The sequence below is a fragment of the Lissotriton vulgaris genome, chromosome 4_1 (assembly GCF_964263255.1).
Source record: "Lissotriton vulgaris chromosome 4_1, aLisVul1.2, whole genome shotgun sequence".
Taxonomy (NCBI): Eukaryota; Metazoa; Chordata; class Amphibia; order Caudata; family Salamandridae; genus Lissotriton; species Lissotriton vulgaris.
In genome coordinates, this window is record NC_141691.1 from 1,035,600,564 (window position 1) to 1,035,621,279 (window position 20,716).

Consider the following 20,716-nt stretch of genomic DNA (forward strand, 5'->3'; position numbering starts at 1 on the left):
TCATTCGGAAAACGCTGCTGGAGATTACACCGTACAGCGGACCTTAGCGCTTACGGGTAGGGACAAACAGCGCTGCCTTAGCACGCCAAACCCCCTGGCCACGCCCACTGCTTGAGGCCACGCCCCCACCTTTCTATAACTATGTGCATTCCCCGGACGCGCAGCGGGTGCGCTATCAGCGCGCCGAAGGCGCGCCAAGGGTAAGCCCGTCTGCGCCCGTCCGCGCCAGGCCGGGCCCTTGGCCCCAAACCCCTGGGGAAAACGGACCACCATTGCGGACCTATTCATCAGACGTGCTACGCTCTCTGAAACTCCCCGATAAACATAACTGTAAGATCTTACAGAATGACAGGCTGAGGTCCATCTCATGTCCATCCTGCAACTTCTATCTAGAGGTCCCCCAGCGTTGCCAACGCCTTACCATAAGTTGCCAGCCTACACAGAAGTGGCTTCTTGGCAGCCTAAATTGTCGATCTCTCTGCAAACACAAAAGAGACATTCACGACCTTCTGTCGGAAGATACACTGGATGCCTTGTTTCTCACTGAGACCTGGCTACATGATAGTGCGGGCCCTGATATTGCAGAAGCTTTACCATCTAACTACGCGTTTATAAGAAAAGACCGAGTAACCGGAATGGGGGGAGTCATAGCAGTCATTTTTTAAAAATAATTTCATTGCACTTTGGAACCGATTCCTTTAATTGACTCTGAGATGGCCCTTTTCAAAGTACAACTGCACCCTAATTTCACTCTCACTGGTCTTTTGATCTATAGACCACCGGGTTCCGCCCAAGCTTGGGCCACCCAATTCGTGGACTGGATTGCTTCTGTCAGAGTCAAATATGACAATCTGTCCATCATAGGTGACCTAAATATACACCTGGATGACCCATCAAACAAACTAGGCAGTAATTTAATTCACGACCTTGCAGCCATGAACATTACGCTGTGGAACTCGGGAGCAACACACAAAGGAGGGCATCTCCTGGACCCCATTTTTTCCAGCATCTCCCAGTCACACTGCCCTCCTGCCTGCCTTTACACTGGTTGGATCATTTCCTAGTTAATTTCAGCGTACACAACCCAACGGTTAGCAGGTCATCCAGCCCGCCTTTACTGCTCCGTAACAGGAATTGGAAGAAGCTGGATATAAACTACCTCATCTCTGTCTTAGACTCTGCCTCTGTGGGCGAGATATTTGACACGGAAGATATGGAGACAGTAGCCACCAAGATCAACAATTGGCTGGTAGGAGCCTTAGACACATGTCTGCCCTTGGCTCACAAAAAATTTAAAACCCACAACCCTCTAGCGCCATGGTACAATGTATCACTGAAGGCTACAAAATCCAAATGCAAACGCCTGGAACATATATGGAGGAAAGAATATTCCAGTGTAGCTGGTACGATCTATAGAAATGAACTCAAGCTTTATCACAAAGCCTGTACCACAGCTAGAACAATCTACGTGGTAAAGACCATCGCCGAGGCCACAAACAAATCTAAAATACTGTTCAATTTAGTAAAGTACTTAGCTGGTTCAAACACCACAGCCAAACCTCCTCCGCTGAACGATGTTCAATGTGAACAATTGGCACTGTTTTTTACAAACAAGATTGAGACCATCTATCAGGATATTGTCATGCAACATCAGACTCAGGCCAAAACGCACCCAGAACCTAATCCTTGTGAGGTGTATACCTCCTGCCCGACAGATCTGTCCCTTGAGCCTTTGTCATCCTGGCCTGAACTTAATGTTCGTGACCTTCAAGCTATCTTAGGGAAACTGAAATCGGGTTCCCCGATCGACCCCCTCCCTATCTCTATACTAAAACTTCTTGACACTCCGCAACTTTCTGTAATATGTCCGACTCTGAATTTATCCTTATCCACAGCAAAGGGTCCATCTATGTGGAAACACGCAATGGTCTCACCACTGCTAAAAAAAACCATCGGCAGACCCCAAAATCCTGGCCAATTTTTGCCCTATATCATTACTACCTGCCTTCTCCAAAATATTGGAGAAACACGTCCACGGTCACCTTGCTATGTACTCAGAGAAAAACGACATACTTCACCCTTCCCAATCGGGTTTCCGCCCTGGTTTTTCGACAGAGACGACATTGCTCGGGGTGATGGAAAATCTTCGCCTCCTGGTCGATAGAGGGGACTCTGCTGCGCTGATCCTTCTGGATCTAAGCGCAGCATTTGACACCATCTCCCATCCCATTTTGTTAAAATCACTCTCGGCCATGGGCATCAGGGGAACTGCATTGGATTGGATTGCATCATTCCTAACACTTAGGACTTTCCAGATTGCTTCCAATACCTCGACTTCAAAAATCCATCTATCCCCCTATGGTGTCCCTCAGGGATCAGTTTTGAGTCCCCTGCTTTTTAACCTGTATGTAACCCCTCTTGCCCAGATCGCTGAAGCTGCAGGATTAAACATGTTTACCTATGCGGACGATTCACAGATTGTCTTCTCACTTTCTAAAGGTGATCAGGACGCCTCCTCTTGCCTACAGATCGGCCTCATAAAAATTGCAAGCTGGATGAGTAATAACGTACTCAAACTGAATGGTAACGGAGGTTTTAATACTGGGTCCAAATCACAACCTTTGGAACCCCAGACTCTGGCCCTCAGAAATGGGGTCACTACCTACCCCGTCAAACCAAGTATGTAACTTGGGCATTATCATTGATAATGGTTTAACCATGGAGCCACAAGTTACCAACTTAACTGCCACCTGTTTTACCATTCTGAGGTGGATCAGAAAAATCATCTGTATGCTGCCGGAAGACACTCAGAAGACAGTGGTCAATGCACTGATCACCTCACGTTTAGATTACGGAAATGTCCTTTACCTGGGATCATCACAAGCAGTTATGAGACGCCTCCAACTTGTCCAAAATGCCGCTGCTAGACTACTTTGCAAGTGTCCCAGAAGGGAAAGAATATCCGGACATATCAAGGCACTCCACCGGTTGAAAATCGAAAACCGTGTCAAATTCAAGACACTGAGCCTTATGCACAGAATTAAATGGGGAAATGCCCCAAGATATCTACAATCCCTCGTGCAGGCTTATATGCCGGCTCGCTGCCTTAGGTCGGCATCTAAATGTCTCTTTTGCGTGCCGAAAGTGCATAGAGCAAAGATTGGAGGAAGATCATTCTCCCTGCTGGGCCCCAAACTCTGGAATGCTCTCCCACTGAACTTACGTTTGGAAACCCGCTACAACTACTTCCGCAGAGCCATTAAAACATGGCTATTTAATAAGTAAATTGTTCCTGCCCCCCCTCAGAGGTGTACTATCTGCTCAGGTATATAGTATCTCTCAGCGCCGGGAAACCCTTTTTGGGTAGCTGTCGCGCTTTAGAAACCTAATAAATAAATAAATAAATAAATACGTTATAGTTAGGAATTAGCATTTAAAAAACCTTAGAAATTCACCGAAAAAAACATAGGTTTCACATCTGTTATAGTTAGGAATTAGCATTTAAAAAACCCTAGAAATTCACTGAAAAACCATAGGTTTCACACATGTTATAGTTAGGAATTAGCATTTAAAAAACCTTAGAAAACCTCAGAAATTCACTGAAAAAACCATACGTTTCACAAGTTATAGTTTGCTAGACATTTCACTAATACAAAACCATTGACATTCCCCTGTTATAGTTAGTTCAGCTAACTATAACTCGCGCGCCCGCAATGCACTGCTGATGACGTCACATATTACATCACTAATGACATGGTCAGTGACATCACTCATGACATCTCAAATGACATCACTGATGACATCACTGATGTCATCATCCAGTGAATGATTTGAAATACTATGCTGCTTTCGATGCTGAAGATTTATATTTGGAGTCTGCGAATTATGGTGATTTGTACTGTTACCAGCATTATGGCATTCACTTTCTGCATCAGACAAATTCATTTAGAAATGTGGCTACCTACACACAGTGGGATCACTGTCCTGCATCTGTGGAAGGGTGCTCAAAAACACATTTGAAAAAGTTTTCTTATTTTACTGATTTTGATCAGTCAAACCCTAATGCATTTTATTTTAAGATGACTGAGAAGACCTCTTCCAAGGTTAGACTTACCCACACTAAATTACTGTATTCGAAGTCCTTTATTGACCAGTTGGCTGTTGGGGGCTATGAACTGGGGAAAGATACTATTGATCTTAAATCTTTTTGGGGTTTTAAAAATTGGGAAGTGCAAGGCACTTAGACTTTGCATCGTGCATGTCTCATCCCAAACCATATGTTGTTTCTGAATGCCACTATTTCACAATCCACCTGCTTTGGATTGGCTACTTCTAAAAAATTAAATGTTCCTTCATTTCCTGATTTGGGTGAATTTTCCCATTGGAATAATTATACCAGTACTTCCCTAAGTGACTTACAAGCCCTGTTGAGAAATTCCTCTTTTAATGTTTCCAGCATTAATCCTGAAGGCTGGTTGCTATGGCAAAAAAGTGCAGATTCCTGCCAGCACCGTTTTCTGGTTCTGACCCCTGGCTATACAGAGGTTAGAGTTGATCCCTGCTTTCAGACTCAACATTCAGTCACCACCTACTCTGTAGGCAAATTATGCCAGAGTTGGCTCAGACATTCATCCTTGGTGTCTGTTAAGCTACATTTATCCAAACTCACTGACACCGTTGACTTAAATGATTTTGTTAAAGGTCCTACAGCAGGCAGATCGAAAAGATGGATATATGCTGCTTAAAACGAGGTTTGGAAAGTGTCCCAAATTGAAGCTGCTTCTAGGCTTAAAGCTATTGATCAGGCCAATTTAGAAAAAGGGCTTGCCATTGTAGATAATAGCATTAACTCCCTTTATTCCAGAATTTACACATTAGATAATATTGTTTCATCTGTGGTTGATATTGTGCAAGAAGAAGTTTCCGTACTGTATCATGGGCAAAATGAATTGTGTTCTGCTATGCAGGTTGCATGGACTCTACAAATGTTGACAAATGGCAGGGTGCCATGGGATTACATGAACACAAGTTTTTTATTTCTGCCTTTTAATTTGACTGTTAAACAACAATTTATGTCGATGAAGGATGCCATGTTTTCGCTGTTGCACATTGAGAAATTAGAACCGTTGCCTTTTTCAGTGGCCAAGTCCAATTCGGCAGTTTGGCTCATCCATGGGTTAATAAATCTACCTTTTCCCCTTTTTAAATTTGAGTCCTGCATGAAACACCATGCAATAGGAAGATTTGAACCTTTAGGTAGTGCTTATCTTCATGAAGTTTGGAATCTCCAGTTCACATACAGGTGTTTGAGGGAAGTGAAGGAAGTTTATTTGAAAGGCGAAGATTGCACCACCACACCAGATCACTCTTTAGTCTGCAGAAATCTGCAATTGCACGGTTCTTGTAATGTCCTTGCACCAAACCTTGCCTGTGTTTTAAAAGGCACTTCAGCCCCGTCTATTACACAAACATTCACATTGCTTGCAAATGGTAGTAATTTGTTATTAAATAATGAAGATTGTTGTGGTATGCTTGCTGGTATTCCTTGTATCGTTACGGTTTACAAGCTTGCAGTTTGCTGTAAGAATGTCTTATTTCCTACTCCACATGGGAGGCTTAATGTTTCCATCTGGCCTTCTATTCCGACCTTGAAAGCAGAGTTCAACAAGATAAGTCGAATAAGAGCTCTTTTGTCCCAGAAGGAAGTTCCCCTAACATCTGCACGTGAGACATTCGTCCTTCATGTTGCAAATACTCATACTGAGGTAAAGGCCTTGTGAAACACAGACCTGCCCCTGCATTTCGGTGCTTTGATTCACACAATCTTTAATGCCTCGTCGACCACGGGCCAGGCACACTTTTTTAAATTAGTAAGTTCTGGCCTTGTGACGTCATTCCAGACTATATTTGGTGTGATCCCTGCATTTTTTCATTCAATTTTTTCGAGTGTCTTTGGCGTTTTCCCGTTACTTCTTGCTTTAGGCGCGGGCATACTGTTGTAAACTTGTTTACTCCAAAATGGATGCACAGTCTGTGCCCCGCGACGATCTGTCCCGGCTGCTCCAGCTTCATAACTGGATGCTAGAATACTATGGATCGCTGCCTCTGGCGACTCTGAGTGTGGTGTATGGTTGATCTTTCTGGTTCTCATTCTTCACTTGCGTGCAGCCTGTATTTCATTGCCTGGATTGCGGGTTTGAATCAATCAATCAATCAATCAATCAATCAATCATGGGCATTTGTTTAGCTCGCTACTCACCCGGAAGGGTCTCAAGGCGCTGGGGTGGAGGGGTTCGCTACTGCTCGAAGAGCCAGGTCTTGAGGAACTTCCTGAAGGAGAGATGATCCTGGGTCAGCCGGAGGTGGATGGGGAGGGATTTCCATGTCTTGGCTGCCAGGTAGGAGAAGGATCTTCCCCCGACGGTGGCTTTGCGGATGCATGGTACGGCGGCGAGGGCGAGGCTAGTCGATCGTAGCTGGCGGGTGGGTGCGTAGAAGATCAGGCAGTTGTTGAGGTACTTGGGGCCCAGGTCGTGAAGGGCCTTGTGTGCGTGGGTGAGGAGCCTGAACGTGATCCTCTTGCTGACGGGGAGCCAGTGCAGGTCTCTCAGATGGCCGGAGATGTGGCTGTGTCGGGGGATGACCAGGATGAGTCGTGCGGAGGTGTTCTGGATGCGCTGGAGTCTTTTCTGAAGTTTGGCTGCGGTTCCGGCATAGAGGGTGTTTCCGTAGTCCAGTCGGCTGGTGACGAGTGCCTGGGTACTTGTCTTCCTGGTTTCGGTAGGGATCCATCGGAAGATCTTACGGAGCATGCGCAGGGTGTTGAAGCATGATGATGAGACGGCGTTGACTTGTCTGGTCATTGATAGGGAGGAGTCCAGGATGAAGCCCAGGTTGCGAGCATGGTCCGTTGGTTTGGGGGTGGTGCCCAGGGCAGGGGGCCACCAGGAGTCGTCCCAGGCGGAGGACGATGGTCCGAGGATGAGGATTTCCGTCTTGTCTAAGTTCAGTTTCAGGCGGCTGTTCTTCATCCATTCGGGGACGTCTTTCATCCCTTCGTGTAGGCTGGTTCTGGCGGTAGCAGGGTCGTTGGTGAGGGAGAGGATTAGCTGGGTGTCGTCGGCCTGGAGATGATGTTGAGGTTGTGTTTGCATGCGATGGCTGCGAGAGGGATCATGTAGACGTTGAAGAGGGTTGGGCTGAATAATGACCCTTGTGGTATGCCGCAGATGACTTTGGTGGCTTCGGATCTGAATGGGGGGAGGTGGACTCTCTGGGATCTTCCGGCGAGGAACGAGATGATCCACTCCAGTGCCTTCTCTCGGATTCCGATGTTGCTGAGGCGCTGTACTAGGGTGCGGTGGCAGACAGTGTCGAGCGCTGCAGAGAGGTCCAGGAGGATGAGGGCCGCTGTTTCCCCGTTGTCGAGCAGAGATCTGATGTTGTCAGTGGCTGCGATGAGGGCGGTCTTGTGCTGTGGTTTGCTCGGAAACCGGACTGCGAAGGGTCGAGGGATCCGTTCGTCTCGAGGAAGGCCGCAAGCTGTTTGTTGACGGTCTTCTCAATGACTTTGGCAGGAAAAGGGAGGAGCGAGATGGGGCGGTAGTTCTTGAGGTCAGTGGAGTCCGCTGTTGGTTTCTTCAGGAGGGCGCTGAGCTCGGCGTGCTTCCAGGTCTCCGGGAAGATGGCGGTGTTGAAGGACGTGTTGATGATGTCCCGGAGTTGGGGTGCGATGATGGAGTCGGCCTTGTTGTAGACATGGTGGGGGCAGGGGTCAGTGGTGATCCGGAGTGGATGGTGTTCATCGTGCGGGTGGTGTCTTCGGTGCTGATCAGGCTCCAGGCGCAGAGGGTGGTGGTGGGGGGCGTTGGTTCGGTGGTTGTGTGCATGGTTGGTGCACCGAAGCTGTTGTGTATATCGATGATCTTGCGGTGGAAGAACGAGGCGAGTGAGTCGCAGAGGTCTTGCGAGGGAGTGATGTCGTTGTTTCCGGCGCTGTGGTTGGAGAACTCTTTGACGATGCTGAAGAGTTCCTTGCTGTTGTGGGCGTTGTTGTCCAGTCTTTCTTTGAATGCTGTCTTCTTGGTGGTGCGAATCAGCTGGTGGTGTTTGCGGGTGGCGTGCTTGAGGGCCCTCATGTTGTCCGTGGTCTGGTTGAGGCGCCAGGCTTTCTCGAGGGTGAGGCAGCTCTTCTTGGAGGTCTTGAGTTCGTCGGGGAACCAGGGGGCTTTCTTGCAGCCGGGTCTGCTGGGAGGGTCCTTCAGTGGTGCGAGGTCGTCTGCGCAGTTGGTGAGCCACTGTGTGAGGTTGCTGGCTGCTTCGTTGGGGTACGTTGTGCTGGCGGGAGGGTTCTGGCGGAGAGAGGTGGTTAGCTGCTCGGAGGTGATCTTGTTCCAGTTCCTGCGAGGACCCTGTTGCGAGTGGTGGTGGGTCGTGGTTTTTCTGAAGCTGAAGTGGATGCAGCTGTGGTCAGTCCAATGGAGTCCGGTGGAGTGGCTGAATCAGATGTGCTTGCTGGAGGACAAGACGGGGTCAAGCGTGTAGCCGGCGTAGTTGGTGGGGGTGTTCATCAGTTGCTTGGGTCCGAGGTTAGCGAGGTTGTCCAGCAGGGTGGCGGTGTTGCGGTCCTCTTTGTTCTCCAGGTGGAAGTTAAGGTCCTCTAGGAGGATGTAGTCGGCGGAGGGGAGGGCGTGCGGGCTGATGAAGTCGGCGATGTCTTCACTGAATTGGGTGCGTGGTCCTGGGGGTCTGTAGATGAGGGTGCCTCTGAGGGTGGTCTTGGGGTCGGTGTGTATCTGGAAGTGGATGTGTTCGGCTGCGGTGAAGGTGTCGTCGGGGTTGGTTGTGATGCGGATGGTGTTCTTGAGTACGATGGCGATGCCTCCTCCAGTCTGGTTGACGCGGTCCTTCCGGGTGATCTTCTATCCGTCCGGGATGGCTATGGCGATGTCAGGCGCTGAGAAAACGTTCATCCAGGTTTCTGTGAGGAAGGTGATGTTGTGTCGAGCAGGTTCCAGAGTTCGACGGCGTGCTTGTGGACGGAACGGGTGTTGAGCAGGATGCACTTGAGGTGGTTGTTGTTGGTGCCCGGCTTGTCGGGCGCTGTGCAAGTCCGGAGGCAGGTGAATTTGCAGGCTTGGCAGGTGAAGGGTCCATGGGTGCCTTTTGCGGTGGCTCGGTAGCAGGCGGGTTTTCGGCTGGCGTTGAGTGCGTAGAGGGTGGCGGCGTCGTAGGTCTGTCGTGTGGTCTGGCGTCATATGGGGCCAGGGGTCCAGGCGCTGGGCGCGGTCCAGGCGAGGATGGGCACAGACGGGCTTGCCTTTGAAAGAAAAAGGGGGCTGGCCGCAGGGGAGCATCGGCGGGGATCGGGGAGCGGGGGGTGCGCTGGTGGGAAAAAATGGTCTCGAGGGGCGGCGAGGGAGAGGAAAGGCACAGTCAGGGAAACAGAGGCAATATGGCAGATACAATACAGGGCACAAAATACAATCACAAAATGGCAATACCAATACTAAGAGCAGAAGGCATAAATACAGGAAGCAGCTGACTCGGCAGTAGCGGTGAAGCTTGGGAGCACTCACGAGGAGCCGTGCGGTGCGAGGAGCGACCGACCCTACGACAGGGTCAAAGGTCACCATGGGCCATGGATTTGGGTCTCTGTAACATGGTGTCTCCTGGCCTGGATTTTAATCTACTAATGAGTCCCTTAGTTGCTCTTGAAATAGATTGTTCTAGTGCCAGGATTATGGCCTGCGCAGCGGCTCATGGGGTTCTAGACAATTGGAACATTTGAACTGTGGCCAATGACTTTCTGGCACGCAGTTATCTTGAAGTAAGACTGAGTTGTCCTCTGATAGTGCTAGAGGCTCCGGCAATCAGAGAACATATATGTTCATTCCCATTACTTAATTGGAAGGCTGAAATGTTCATGGATGATGATAACAACTTCCTATTGGAGGCAGTTGCAACCTATGGTGCTTATACGCTTTTGGATTGAAGTGTTAATTTTTTTTCTCTCTGCTTCATAAACACGTACTGAACTCGTGACTATTCTTATCTCTGATGCCTTAATGTTTTTCTACATTTTTTTAGGTCTTTTTTTCACACCATGCCCACCTGTGATTGGTTTCACTGACGTAATTACTTTTCAATTCTGGTTTTTACTCCCAATTCTCAAGTTTGGCAAAATTCCTGAAATTTGTTCTGTCTCATTCGAACTTGAGCTCTGAGTTCTATGAAGCTTGCCCCTGTTATTGTGAGTTCCATGAACAAGGAAGGGTGTAGTATGGTTTAGGGCCTACCTTTGCGTGCATGTTATGTCAGAATGGCTTATTAGAAGTTTAAACGCCATTTAACACTTTGCTGCTTTTGCACACAACACTGCATAGTTGCTTTTGTATGTTAGCCTTCAGGAAGGTCTGCACATGAAAATAGGTTTGTTTTTCAACATCTCTAGACATACATCGTGCCCCTAGTCTGAACAGTGAGTGCGTGCTGAGCCGTCAAGGTTATCCTAACATGTAAGCCTGTTTATCAGCATGTCCGCGTAATGCATTCTAGACACAACATTCTGGCAGCTGTGAGCCAACTAAGATTCGGGCGCCGTTATCATAGCACACTTGCCATGATTTCACACACTCGGAAGATTCTTTTTCCAGGGATGCAGAGAGCCTTGCTGATCCAGATGTAATTTACTTGTACTGAACGGAAAGGTAATGGGGTCTCCCAAACTTAGCTCAAGAGACCTTCTTTAGTTTATAATACATAGTTCCTATACAGGGAGGGTGTTAAACTAGGCGTTATATGACCTGTTTGCACCATCATTGTAATATGATTCCTCCTTTCATATTTCATGGAGTTGTAACCATGCTGACCATATTATTGTTAATTATATGTCTGCTTATGTTGGCTAAGATACTGCACATGAGATCAGGTCGTTAAAATAAATATTTTAACCCTACTGTGTCCCCTATTTTACTCCTGTTGTGGACTGGTATGAGAGTATAACAAAAGAGTGTTCTCACTTCCCACCATTCCTGAGATGGTCCTAAGTTGCATGTTCTACGTTGTCTAATCATTTGTTACTTTGCTATAGGACGAAGAGCTAATGGGACACTGATGCTAGCTGATTGGGGTTTTCTAGGTACTGAGGTGAGTTTCTGGTACACCACAATTCACTAATGTCCTAGGTCTCTGTGCACTATGTATGAGCATAAATCCTTGCAACAGGTGCTTCCCACAAACCTAAGCCCACAGGTGCATGTGAGAACATATACTGCATGATCAGTTCGGCAGTTGTAATTGTCTTTGATGGTTGCCTCATTCTCTCTAATGGAGTACTGTACTTTGTTGTGTTTACTCCAAATTTGCACGCACGGCAAGATGTACACTTAAAGAAGCCTTGTCTTGGGTTCAACCAGGTTTCACTAGTGCCCAGCTCTGGACTATTTCTTGTCAATTTGGCTCCCATGGAATGTGTTTTTCTAATTGTAATTAAAGGTTTAGTTGGGAGTCTACTGCTGAGGACACTGTCCGTAAGGACTATGGGCCAAGTTTTTATTAATTAAAGTGACTGGTGAATGAAAAAAAAACAGTGAATTGGCCTAGACATGAAGTAAATACTACAATGGTATCTGTGTATGCTGCCCGCATACTCAGTGATTGTCGAGCAACATCAATTTGAAATTAAAATGTGATCATTTCAATAAGTTACAGACATGTGCATATATAAATATATGAACATATACAACTCACTATAAAATGTATATCCAGGCAAAGAATGTTATGAAAACAATAAATATTGTAAACACCGTTTCCTTTGCTTTTTGGAATGGGTGCATGTTTTTAAATCATTGCATAATGCAGTCTTGCACCTCTACATTACGGTACTATAATTTCTGGCCTATGTGACTATGTCATTTGGTTATCATACCTGATTGTAGTGTTCCGATCCTGTCTGATCTGAAAAAAAACCCAGAGATAGTGCTAGTGCAGCATTTTTTATTTTTTTTATTTTTTAAAAACCTTTATTAAAGAATAAAGACTCATCAGGCACAATACACCGTACAATACACCGTGCAGCACCATAGCAACAAAAATACATTCACAGTAAAATAGTAAATCAAGAATGTAAAGACACAGCTCCACAGTATCAGGGTCTCAGCCCCCAGAGGAGGAAGCACACATGAAAAAGCGCTTTTAGTGGGGAATCTGAAGCAACAGGGGCGCTGGTGGAAAGTGAAGGGGTGGGGGGCAGTCACTGACCAACACAGACAGCCGCCGCAGACCCGGAGCCAATAAACAACCAGAAAGCCAGTACTGCAACCTCTATGTCAAACCAGTTACCTACACGCAAAGAATTAAACTGAGTGCGGGGCAGAGACACAGTTCTCAGATTAAATCTTTTTATTTTTGAAAACATTTTTTGGGGAACGTCAGAGCCAGCAGGGAGCGCGGGAGAGGAAGCGCCACTGGTGTGGGAATGGTAGAGGAGGTAGGAGACCAGTGGGGCCCAAATGTCAACAGTGCGGGATCTGCCAGGCATTAAGTCCCAGAACTATGACAAGAGAGTCTGGCACTGAGAGTCATCCTCCAGCCAGCTCTCAACCTTGGGAGCAGGTTGCTGCCCCTAACACATAGCCACCCTGCTACTGGTGAGTACCAGTAGCATTGAAATGAGGTGGCGGGAGGCATCGGGGCAGAACTTGACAAAGACTAGGAGTCACAGGGTAGGGTCAGGTTGCACAACAGCTCCAGTGATGTCGGAGATGGTGGAGCACACCGCCAGCCAGAACTCTGAAACCTTAGGGCAAAGCCATGCCAAGTGGGCAAAGTCCGCGGCAGGGGCATCGCAGCGCAAATAGTTATACCCAGGGATTAGCCCGAGCCGATGGAGCTGCTCAGGGGTTCGGTACAGCCTGTGCAAGTACTTGAAGTGGATCGGGGGGAGACGATAATTCGGGGACAGCTTTTTGGTTTGATTACAGCAATAAAGCCAGTCGGCCTCCGATATATCCGCATCCAGGTCTACACTCCACTCCTCCCACGCCCGATCAGAGGAGATGTGGGCTGAGAAAGCGTAAAGCTTGGTAACTAATTTGTGCGGCGAGGAGGAGGAATATATGAATTCCAGAGCTGGAAGAGTAGGTGGGGGCCGGGGGAAGGTAGGGTGCATTTTCCGGAAAGTGGCGTGCAGCTTATAGAATAGCAATGTATCTTGCAGCCCCGGAGAATCAGGAAGAAAGTAGAAGGAATTCTCTGGGTAAAGATCCGCCACGGTCCTGAGGCCTGAGCGCGCCGCATGTCGGGACATGCTGGACGACTGAAGCACAGGAAAATATATGTCTATGCAAAGTAGCCATTGTTGTTTTCTTAAAACTTTGGGGCAAGGTGCAGACCAGGATCAGGACGTTGGCCAAGGGAACGATGAGCATGCTCCACAATGAAGAATTGAGATAGGACATCCCCAAAGAACTCCTTAATTAGTTGCTCAACAAAGTCTTCCATCGTGGAGATGTTGGTGGACTCAGGAAGGCCTGTGATGCAAAGGTTACTCCGGCAGGAGCGAGCCTCCAAATCCTTATTCTTCTCCTGAATTACGGCCAAGATCTTATCCATCTGGAGTAACTTCTGCCTGTCCTGGGTAGCCGCATCCTCAGAATTAGACATCCTGGATTCCACATGGAGAATCTGTTGTCGTGGGAATCAACACGAGTCGAGCGGATAGTTGATCAAGCTGGGAAGCAATGCCGTGACAGTTGACTTAACCTCAAGCATTATTGCCTTAAGGTCGTCATCTCGGCTCGGGGGATCCATCATCACAGTGGAGTCGGCTCCATCTGAGCCAGCGCCGTCCTGCCGTGAGGCAATCTTAGGGTTCTTTGGGTCTGATTTCCCCATAGTGCTGCACAGTACTGGTGGGCACCAAAACACGCAAGTTGGAAGAGGAGCTGGCGCTGCGGTAAAATTAACCAGCAATTAGCGGCCAGTTGCATAGAGTCCTGCGGGGAGCACAATCCAGGAAACCGGAGGAAGAAAGCCCCAGCCGGCATGCGGATGCGTCCCCCACAGCACAGCATGGAGCGCAGTTGGCAGCAAGTGATGAATGAAAGGAGCCTGTAGAACAGTCCTTTGCCCAGCCGCCACCAGCAGGGGGGGAGAAGAAGAAGACTAGAGCACAACACAGTGTGGGGCACCCCAGGACAGAGCAGCAAACAGGAGGCACCGGGGCCAGGGCAGACAACACAAACCAGGACGCTCTGTTGGGCGAGAAGGAACAGTGTTCAGTCCCAGGGAGCTGCTGAGGAGAGTGTGGGACACTGTGGGGGCATCGAGCCCAGGTTACAGGCTGGAGGACGGCACCAGGCCAGCCTCAGACAGCTGCAGTAGGGGGGCCCAGGGATAATCCAGCAGGCAGTGTGGCGATGACCAAGGCACCCGGGAGGGCTCGTACAGGAGCGGGTGTAGAGAGGTCCAGCAGACGCCCACCAGGCCCAGTAGCTTCTGGAAGTCCGCCCATGAGGGAGCCAGCAGCCAGGGAGGGTCACCCAGAGGAGAGGGCCCACACACTGTAGAGGCAGAGCGCAGGGGCACAACCAGACCAGCCAGGCGAGTCATGGGGGCAGGTGAATCTGCATTAGGTCCGAGCCCAAAAGAAGGGCAGGTCGGGGAGCAGCAGCAGTCCCCCCGCCGCACACCCAGGAGCAGGCCATGAAGCTGGAGGCCAGAATTCACAGGTGGGCCACAGTGCAGCGCGTATGAAGAAGCGCCCATGGCAGCATGGCCGCAATGGCAGGAGGCCCCACAGCACCGAGCAGCAGGGACAGGGCAGGGTTCAGCGGCCAGCACACACCAAGGGGGAAGCACCAGCGGGAGAAGCGAGGTGGTATGCCACTCCCACAGCCCAGCCCAGGCAGCGCCGCACATACGCAAGGCCGGGGAGTGATGCTAGGCCCTAGCCGCACAATGACGAGGCCGCACAATGAGCAGCCCCCAGCCCCGCCGGTGAACCCCCCCCCAGCAGTTAATAGAAGGTTTTAGGACTTTAGTTACATTATAAATCATTTGTTGATGGTACCATACTCATTTTAGGAATTGTGGTGTGTTCTAAGGTGATTTTACCATGTGAAAAAACCTTCTGCTAGGATATCATGAATCATGTTTGAAAGAAAACTATTATCTCATGCTTTTCCCACAGTGGTTTGGAAGGGGATCTATAAGCTAAACTGAACGCATATTTTCAGTAAATTCACATTATCTTTCTCAGTCATGTGAGAATGAAGTCTGACATTCTCAGTAAAACATGTACATCCAACAAGGACAGAGACTGTCAGTGGATTCCTTTGTGTTCTACTGCATCCTCCTAGAGTGTTCTAAAGAACAACTAGAGCGCTAACAGTCCTACTTATTACAAAGGTATGGCACACCTGAAGCCATCCTGATTGGGTAAAGTGGTAACTCTTAAAACATTTAATTTAAAAAGGAACAAAATGAGGGGGTATATTTTGCCATAGAAAGTATGATTAGTGCTGCAGAAAGAAAAATTAGGGCACATTTTGAGTGACTTCTCAAATCCTCTTCTATTTCATTAAAAGATTCTGACATGCAGTCTCCCAAGATGGCCACCAGAGACAAAAGAGCCTAAATGTAGCCCAAATATCCCCCAGATGTAGCCTAAGTATAGCCCAATGACAGAATGTCCCAGAGTGTTCTAAAGAACAACTAGAGTGCTAACAGTCTTACTTATGACAAAAGTATGGCACACCAGAAGCCATCTTGATTGGAATGAAGTGGTAAGTCTGAAAACATTTAATTTAAAAAGGAACAAAATGAGGGGGTTCATTTTGCCTTAGAAAGTATGATTAGTGGTTCAGAAAGAAAAATTAGGGCACATTTTGAGTGACTTCTCAAATCCTTTTCTATTTCATTTAAAGAAATTCTGGCATGCAGACTGAAACATGCACTTTGAATACCAGGAGCAGACTTCCCTGGTGAGCAGTAGCTTTACTACAGTGATCTAATGAGCAACTAGAGTGCTAACATTCAGAATTTATGGCAAATGTGTGAAACATCTGAATGCCTTCTTGATGGTGCCAAAGTAAACAAGCATTGAAAATGCAATAGATCTCGCCCTCATTTAAGTTAAAGCCATTCTGTTTGTAATGAGGTGGCTTTTTAGCTTTGCTTTTATTAGTGTTTTTCAAACTTTCATGTAAATAACATGCATATGTATGCATATATGTATATGTATACATGTATTTATATTTGTATTTATATAGATATGCAGATTATATATGTTTATATGTATATATATATATACACATACATACATATATAAATGCATATGCATATATATGCATATATATGTGTATAAGTGTGCGTGTAGAGAGAGGTAGAGAGGTAGAGGTAGAGAGGTAGAGGTAGAGATGTAGACACTAGTAGAGAGAGAAGTAGAGAGCGGTAGAGAGGTAAATAGTAGAGAGTGAGTAATAGAGAGTAGAAAGTGAGTAGTAGAGAGTAGTAGAGGGCAGTAGAGAGAGTAGCAGAGAGTGAGTAGTAGAGAGTAGCAGAGTGAATAGTAGAGTGAGTAGTAGAGAGTGAGTAGAGTAGAGAGTGAGTAGTAGAGAGTAGTAGAGAGTAGGTAGTAGAGTGAGTAGTAGAAAGCAGTAGAGAGTGAGTAGTAGAGAGTAGTAAAGAGTGAGTAGTAGAGAGTAGTAGAGAGTGAGTAGTAGAGAGTAGTAGAGAATGAGTAGTAGAGAGTGAGTAGCAGAGAGAGAATAGTAGAGAGAAGTAGAGAGTGAGTAGTAGAGTGAGTAGTAGAGAGTAGTAGAGAGAGAGTAGAGAGTGAGTAGTAGAGAGTAGTAGAGAGTGAGTAGTAAAGAGTGAGTTGTATTGCGAGAGTAGTAGAAAGTGAGTAGTAGAAAGTAGAGAGTAGTAGAGAGTGAGTAGTAGAGAGTAGTAGATAGTGAGTAGTAGGGACTGAGTAGTAGAGAGAGAGTAGTAAAGTAGTAGAGAATGAGTAGCAGAAAGTGAGTATTAGAGAGTAGTGGAGTAGTAGAGATTGAGTAGTAGAGAGTAGTGGGGAATATTCCAAAGTTTGGCACAGCACCACTTGCACAACAAGTCCACTCAAATCATATCACTTTGAGTCCTTATTGAAGCGCTGAATCTTGGTGTATATTCAAATGCTTTTATTTTCCTTAAGTTTATGGACCACAGCCAGCAGACGCGTTTTGTTCTGTACAACAGAACTTCTTCAGGGTGTTCTTATTTCCTTCAAGTTATGTCGGTATCCTGTTGTCATATAACCAGATATGTCTTCCAAATGTTAGACGAGACGTAAGTACATTCTTATTCAAAGTGACTAGGTATCAATTTTACCCACACAATTCGGGCAGACTTGAGTAATTTATAGCATCCTCAAAGTCAGTCTTTCAAAAATTCCAAAGTATAGGACATGATAATCCAAATGTTTCTCAAGAAAAGTCATTTTCAATCGTTCGGAATATCGGCGTTTGGGCAGAAATGACCCACGAACACGGTTTATGATTTTTCTTGAGAAACATTTGGATTTAGATGATCATGTCCTATACTTTGGAATTTTTGAAAGACTGACTTTGAGGATGCTATAAATTACTCAAGTCCATGGATGCTGCTGGGAAGGCCCCCAGCAACACCCATTGCATACCCCTTTAACACAGGACACTGCGTTAAAGGGACTGATATTTATCAGGCAGGATTAAGCCACAAAAAGTGGCTTAGTCCTGCCTGATAAATATCACTCAGTCTTCTGCGCCACCGGAACGTCACAAAAAGTGCATCATTTATGACATGATCAGTGACATCATTATTGATTAAAGCAGGTTTATTAAGCCACCTGGTGCAGTCATTTGCCAGAACTTTTGCCTACGCGCTTCAGCGCTGCTGCCTAACTACTTTTCGCGCTCATTTGTTTTAAAAATACCTTGCGCTGCTGGTCATCGCCAGAGCTTCTAGAGCTCGCTTTTAATCGTGCTATTTTTGTTTTGTGTCGGCTCCGTAGGCCGGGGAACTATTGACAGGCTTACCTGCACGCAGCAACTGCTTCAACCCGTTTTCGGCGGGACAGAGTAAGTTTAGCGGGTCCGTCCGCCATCTTGGGTAGGGGTGAGGTCTCTGTGCACTCCGGGCGCCATATTGATCAGGTCGAGGGACGCTGGAGGCGGACTTTCGCTCGGTTCAATACCATAAAGGCATGAAGGACCTAACGCGCAGCGGTTACGCGCAGCGGGCGCGCCGTAGGGGCGCCGGAGGTGCGCCAGAGGTAAGCCCGTTTGCGCCCGTTCGCGCTACGGGAGCGCTAAGGCCTGTATCCTCTGATGCCCTACTGTCCCATCGCTTGGTGTACTCTCGGGCTGCTCTAGTGGACCTAGGACCTGCTCAGATGCCCGCCACTCGGAGAGCTAATGCTCGCGGCCCATTACGATCTTTGTCTTGTGGACTCCTTAATGTTAGGTCGCTCTGCAAGCATTATACTGAGATTGCCTTCCTGATTGAATCCTCTGGGTTGGACATTCTGTTTTTAACGGAAACGTGGACCCGGGAGGATTGTCTGGTCGAACTAGGACTGGCCTGTCCCCTAGGCTTTAAAATTACTCACACCCCACGCCCAAAGAACAGAGGTGGTGGAATCGGCATTATCTATAGAGAGTCGCTGGGTCTTTCCCAGCTTAAAATCAGTGAGGTTTCGGGTTTTGAGCTGATGGGCTTTACCATTAAAGATCGGGAACGAACACAGTTCGCGGGGGTGTTATGTTATCGCCCGCCGGGCTCTGCCCCTTCCCTATCAGACTTTCTTGACCTAATATATGATCTCTCGAATTCTCACGCCAAGCTGTTGGTTCTGGGGGACTTTAATCTTTGGCAGGGTGGACCTCAGGATGGGGCGTTTTCGACACTTTGTCAAGCTCTCGGCAACATTCAGTTGCAGCAACTGGTAGGCGCTGCGACTCACAGTGGAGGGCACATCTTGGACCTGGTATTCGCTGACGCTCAAGCAGCAGCGGTAAACGACATCTTAAGCCAGTGCTGGACAGACCATGCACTGGTGGCCTTTTCCCTTGATTTAGGGCCCCACCCTGAGGTAGCTGCGGGGGAAGGAGGCTCGAAACTGGGTAGACCCTGGTCTCGTCTCTCCAAGTCATCCTCACTACCCGCACTACTATCAGCCAACTTTTGTCTGAGCAACTCGGTGGAGGAAAGTTATCTCTCCTTATGTCAGTCTATCACCGAATCGTTGGATAAGCTGGCTCCCCTTCGTCAGTCGCGAGGGAGAGTGAACCGAGCTTGCCCCTGGTATACGGAAGAGCTACGACTGCTTAAACTGGGTTGTAGACGTGCTGAACGGGCGTGGAGGAAGCAGTATCTGCCATCGACAAAGGCCTCGTTTAGGGCTGCTTTGCTGGGGTACAAGGCGCAGATCAAGTTGGCCAAGGCGGCCTTTTTGGAATCCACCTTGAACAAGGCGCCTAATAAATCGCAAGCCCTGTTCAAAATCGTCAGGGACCTGTCTCATCCAGCTTGTGTGGCCAACACGGTCGTGGCGTCGCAAACCCTGTGCGATGCACTGGCGGGTGCCTTTGAGGAGAAGACTGCCAAGATCCTAGAGGGCTTAAAAAACCCTCTGCCAGCAGACCTCGGTCTGGGAGCTCCGGTTAGCCCGATCAGTCGACCCCGGTCAGTCGGGTCCTGTCCTGACCCGGGAGCTCCGAGCGGGTCACCCAGTCGACCCCAGCCGAATGATGCAGGCCCTATACAGGTTTCGCTTGGAGTGGGAGCTCCGGGTGATCCCTCCAGTCGACCCCAGGTGGACTCACCTGGTTCCAATCTGGGAGCTCCGGTCGGAACATCCAGTCGACCCCACTCGAGTGACCTTGGTCTTTGTTTGGGTGCTCCGGATATTTTATCCAGTCGACCCCAACTAAGACAGTTTCCCCGTCCCTCTTATGAGGAATTCTGTAGCTTGGCACAAACGGTTGCCTCGGGCTCTCCGCTCGACCCACTACCTCCCAAATTTTGGAAGATCTTCCATGCAGAACTTTTTCCGCCGCTGCATGCCATCTGTCTCCAGTCTTTGGAGTCGGCTTGGGTTCCTGACTGCTGGAAGTTAGCAGTGGTATCTCCACTGCTCAAGAAGCCAACGTTAGACCCTGCCTGTCTCTCCAACTACAGGCCTATCTCTCTGCTCCCATTTCCTATTAAGATCATGGAAAAATGGGTGACCCGCTCGCTCTCTGGTTTTCTTGAAAACATCGGTTGGTTTGACGAGGCACAGTTTGGCTTCCGCCCCGGGCATGGGACGGAGTCAGCACTGGTTACCGTACTGGACAACCTCCGGACGCGTGTCGACAGTGGACGGGCAGCCTTTTTAGTGCTGCTCGACATGTCGGCCGCGTTCGATACGGTTTGCCATCAAACCCTCATCAGAAGACTGGAGGAGTGCGGGGTCACAGGTAGCGCAAGAGATTGGTTGGCTTCTTATCTGGGCAGCCGGCAACAGCTGGTCTCGCTTCCTCCTTTCCGCTCTGAGCCTCGGAAAGTGGGACAGGGGGTTCCACAGGGCTCGGCCATCAGCCCGATACTTTTCAATCTGTATCTTCGCCCCCTAGTCCAGCTTATTAAATCTTTCGGTGTCTCGGCTTCTAACTACGCCGATGACACCCAGCTGGTCTTTTCTCTGGAA